Below are 5,214 nucleotides of genomic sequence, written 5' to 3' on the forward strand. Positions count from 1 at the left end.
TATATATATATATATATATATCACTGGTTTTACTTCTCTAGAGAACCCAGCCTAAGGGAGTAGGATTCATCATCAATGGCTCTAGTGGTTGGTTCATTAAATCTGAACAATAGTAGTATTAACTGGTCTTCCTTGTAGACATATAGGTATTATCTTATGACATACAACAGTGCTCTTCAAGATAGATCATAAAATGCTGTTTTTGATGATGAATGCCTTGATATTCCTACTGAATTTTTCATTTCCAGCATAGTAAAATGTATGCCTGTCTAATTCAAAATGACCAATACCAGTACATTTTAGCTCACTAATGTCTAGGACATCAAAATATATATTTCATTTCATTTTTGGTGACTTTCTATTTTCTTAGATTCATACTTCAAGCATTCTGTATGATTCACCAATAGGGTCCTGCCCAAAACTCCAAACTCTAACTCAATCTTCCAATGACTCTTCAAATACCATTGGATCAAGTGATGTAGCCCTGGAGGCATTCACTCATCTATGCCAAGAAATTTGGACGATAGCTATCTGGACAACACATTGGACAAGATTCATATTTGTGTACATTCTAAGGAAAGGTGGCCCAAGAGAATGTGGAAATCATTGAACAGTATCATTAATATCACATAAAAGTAAATTTTACTGAAGATAATTTAAAATGTTTGTTGCAGTACATCAACAAGGAGTTGCCAGAAATTCAAACAGGTTCAGAAGAGGACATGGAATGAGAGATATCATTGCTGATTTCAGACACATATTTCTTTTTTTTACAAAAATGTTTTATTGTAAATAATGTGATAGTTTACATGGAAGAACATTAGCTTTGAATTCATCCTATCGTATATTGTTTCATTGCCATGGTTACAATCCCCTCCATGCATCATCATCCAACCAAAGGGTATACACTGGTCATTAGCACACAGTCCCTCTCCCTCTTTGGGTCTAGAGTTCCCAGCTGCTCCATCTCTGGCATCACTGCTTCTCTGGGTAGCTGTACATATTTCTTGAAAGCAGAAAATAGTGGAAGGATGTTTAATTGTGTTTTATTGATTATGCAGAGGCAGGTATTCAACTGGGAGGATCATAACAAACTATGGATAAATTTGCGAAGACTTGGTATTCCAGAACATTTACTTGTGTTCATGAAGAACCTGTACATAGTCCAAGAGGAAGTTGTTTGAACAGAACAAAGGAATACTGAATGGTTTATAATCATGAAAGGTGTGTGCAAGAGATGTATCCTTTCACCATATTTATTCTGTATCTGAGAAGATGGATTATATGAAGAAGAATGTTGTATGAGGACTGGATAAAACTCACTAACAACTCGTAATTTTCAGATGTCACAATGTTGCTTGCTAGAAGGGAAGATATCTTTAAAGGCTGTCTGATGAAGCTTAAAGTCCAAAACCTTCAGCATGCATTGCACCTGAATATAAAGAAAACAAGAATCCTCACAACTGGGCCAATAAATAACATGATAAACAGAGCAAAGATTGAAGTTGTCAAAGACTTCAGTTTGCTTGATCCACATGGAAGCAGCAGTGAAGAAATCAAATGACATATTGCACTAAGCAAATCTGCCGCAAAACACCTTTTTACAGTGTGAACTGCAAAGAAGTCAGTCTGAGGACTAAGGTGCGCCTGACTCAATCCATGGCATTTTCAATGGTCTCATATGCATGTGAACATTGGGCGATGGATAAAGAAGACCACTCAAGACTTGATGCATTTGAATTATGGTGTTTAAGAAGAATACTAAACAAATCAGTCTGTCTTGGAAGAAGTATAGCCAGAATGTTCCTTAGAAGAAAGGATGACAAGACTTTATTTCTCAGTCTTTGGACATAGACATGGACATGGACATGGACATGGACATGGAAAAGTGAAGGGTCAGTTAAAAAGAGGAAGACTACCAAGGAGATGATTTTGATACAGTAGTAGCAACAATGAGCGCAAACATAATAACAACTGTGAGTCTGGAACAGGAGTTGGTAGTGTTTCCTTCTGTTGGTCATAGAGCAACTATGAGTTGGAACTGCCCTCAAGGTCACTGAACAACAACACTGTTATTTCACAAATGAAATAAATGAAGATCAGAAAAGATAATCAGTTTCCCAAAGATTATGCATCTGAACACCATCTCTGATAGATTGACATTAGCGCCTTGCTGCAGTCTTTCGACCTCTCTTTCTTACTATAGAGGCAGACTGGCTGGATCAGCAGATTACAATCATACAGGGTATACCAATCTGCCTCATCAGCCATAAACTTATGTTGTGCACTGTACCCTTGCTACCACCCTTTTGCCACAAGCAAAGTAAAATGACTGAAATGTTCATATGAGTGTAATTGGAGATTAGTAATGCTGCAGTATGCTGCAGAAAATTTTTTGTCTGAACCAGAGCTTCAGTTTCCTCATCTGCAAAATGGAGATGTTACTCTCAGGCATGGTTAAGATAAGCATTAAAGATAATATAAGTAAAGGGCTAGCACAGTACTTAGCATAGAGTTGGTGTACTATCACGAAAGCCATTATCATCATTGCTGTCATCAACACCAGTAAGTCTAGAGCTGCTCTCCATGGGTTCACTCAGAGAAAAGAGGAGTCTTCCACATGCCTGAAGGCCACAGCACAGTGAACTACTATTTAGTCTGTTTATTTATGAAAGTTCTTCATTACAGTTAGTGGCTAGATTGTGGCCTTAGGACAACTACAGTGCTGCTTCTCAGTGTTAATTTCAGAGCATTGCAGGAACCTGGTAGAGTGTGTGGCTCAGGCCACCAAGCTATAAGAGCAATTCGTTTTACCATCTGACTGTAGGCTCAGCACCAAGAATTCACACAAGGAAAGGCAGTGTGAGGGGGCCAGGTTTTTGGCTCCGTGCTTGAGAGATGTGTTTCCCTGACACAGAAGGGGAAACCACGATGAGTGATTGGAGTTCACATTGCTAAGGCAAAGCACAAAATGATTTCTTATTAGTAGTAGCTGTAGCATTAATAATAACAATAGCCATGAAGTAGCAAAACAGCCCCTGTCTTTGAAATATAAGAGAGAAATAATTGGCTCAGAAAGACATTATCAGTTGGAATGTTCCATATTTGCTTGATTTACCATCGTCAAACAGCTCAAACAGCTTTGCACAATAAACTTAAATGCCTAAAATGTACTGATCGTGCACTGAAGCATCTTTTATATACTTGTTTCCATAGTCTGAAACAGTCTCACTGCAGAAATAAGAAATCGGAATGGACCCAATTTATTTTACTGATATTTGAAGGTAATTTTTCCCTTAATGAATGCATCTGTTTGGATGATAAATTGTCCATTAGACAATGCTCAAGTGTTTTTATGCTCTCTGTTTTGATTAGGGGCCTTTTAATGGAGTGTTGCATCTACTCTTTGAATTTTCTCTGCTGTTTACTCATCTACCATGGAGAATAGACTGGAGAAAATGCAAGACTGACTTTGCTTCCTTAAGTATTTTAATTTATTAAATAAATGACCTAATGGATTGCATCAAGATGTATTTCTTTGCTTTGTGCTGACCTTATTGAGAGTTAATCAGTTTCGTAACGCTAATTAGATGGCAGCATTAGTATCTGTGCATACAGAGAGATAATGACTCCAGCACATAGTACACATAACTTCCAGAACTTGACCCTGTTTCTTGTATCCAAAACAATCACAGGAATTTCTGAATGCACTCCACTTTTCAAAGAAGCGGTGTTCGGTTTACTTCCTTTCAGACTCTTGAGGGAGTGTACTCAATGCAGTACGAGGAGAAGAAGAACCTACGATGTGGGGAATTTGTTACACAGTTGCTGCTTCTGTCATATTGTTAATGAGAATTACACATCTAAATTTCCCTGTAGCAATAGTTCCCAGCGGGTACTGGGAGGTTGTAAAAACGCATGAGAGAATTCAAATAATGAATAATGTGGTATTTTAGTTTGGTCGAATTTTAAACTACCTTTGGAAATGAACACATCTTTATCTTACATAAACACTCTATATATTTAGAGTTGCTGTCAAAATTGGTATATGTTTTCCTTCAATGTGGGCTCTGCTTCCAGTGTTAGGAAACGGTAGTTGACAGTGATGTCCAATTCCATTGGCTCTTCTTGGAGAAAACTAAGTAACACTATTAAGTTGTTTTGACAAGTAGCTTTGCATTTCCTAAATGTTTATTCCACAGTATCACTCAGTACCCTGACCTACTAGAGAAGTAATCTTCATGACACTAACTTGGATAAATAAAGACCAAAAAATAATAATAAAAAACAAACCAAGTAAACATGCAAAAAACTTTCCCTCACATCCAGGGCTACAAATCATTGAAATCCAATAGATTGCCAAACAGAAATATGTAAATCATGTGCATATATTAAGTGTTTCATTTTTTTAAGCCATTGGTTTATACATTATATAAAGCTGCAGAATCTGCCCCTGTCCAAAAATATAAAAATTCATACTAAACTCTAATATGAAAGCACACACACACACACACACACACACACACACTAAATGGAGTTTCTAACATTAAACTGAGGGTGGCAAGTCTGAATCCCTTACACTTCTCCCTAAGGCTATAGGCCACCACCTAGAGCCTCTGGGGATGTATCTGGGAATCTTACTGCTCCCAGGAACAGAGCTTTAAAATCACAGTTTATAGCAATGTTCTAAGAATGCTTATCTTCCAGGCAAGGAGTTTCTGGGAATATTCGCTACAAAGGTAGTAGTAAAGAAGTTTCCTTTATAAACACATTGGAAATGCAAAGTCCCCGGTGTTGGACAACAAGGGCATTTGCTTTAAGTGATTCCTGCCATGGCCAACACATACCAAGTGAGGAAGTGTAGCCCAATGACCACTTAGTAACCCTTTAGTCCTCATCTTGATTTTCCTTGCAACCTGAACTTTCTGGGTTCAGATCTCAGGTTTACTCATCTCCCCAGTTATGGCCCTGTAGTTTTCCATTGGATACAGAGTACTCTTTTATATTCTATTTTCTTTTAGGTAATTCCTCATTGGTACTCATTGAAATGTATAAATTTCCCCTCTTACTGCTATTTAATATAGAAATGTATAGAAATTCCAGGAGGGGAGTTTAGCAGAGTTTCCTCATTTTGATCTTTGTTGTTGTTGTTAGATGCCATCGAGTTGGTACCGACCCAGAGTGGCCTTTTGCACAGCAGAATGAAACACTGCC

Source organism: Chrysochloris asiatica, unplaced genomic scaffold, assembly GCF_000296735.1.
Source record: "Chrysochloris asiatica unplaced genomic scaffold, ChrAsi1.0 scaffold00002, whole genome shotgun sequence".
In the NCBI taxonomy this organism is placed as follows: Eukaryota; Metazoa; Chordata; class Mammalia; order Afrosoricida; family Chrysochloridae; genus Chrysochloris; species Chrysochloris asiatica.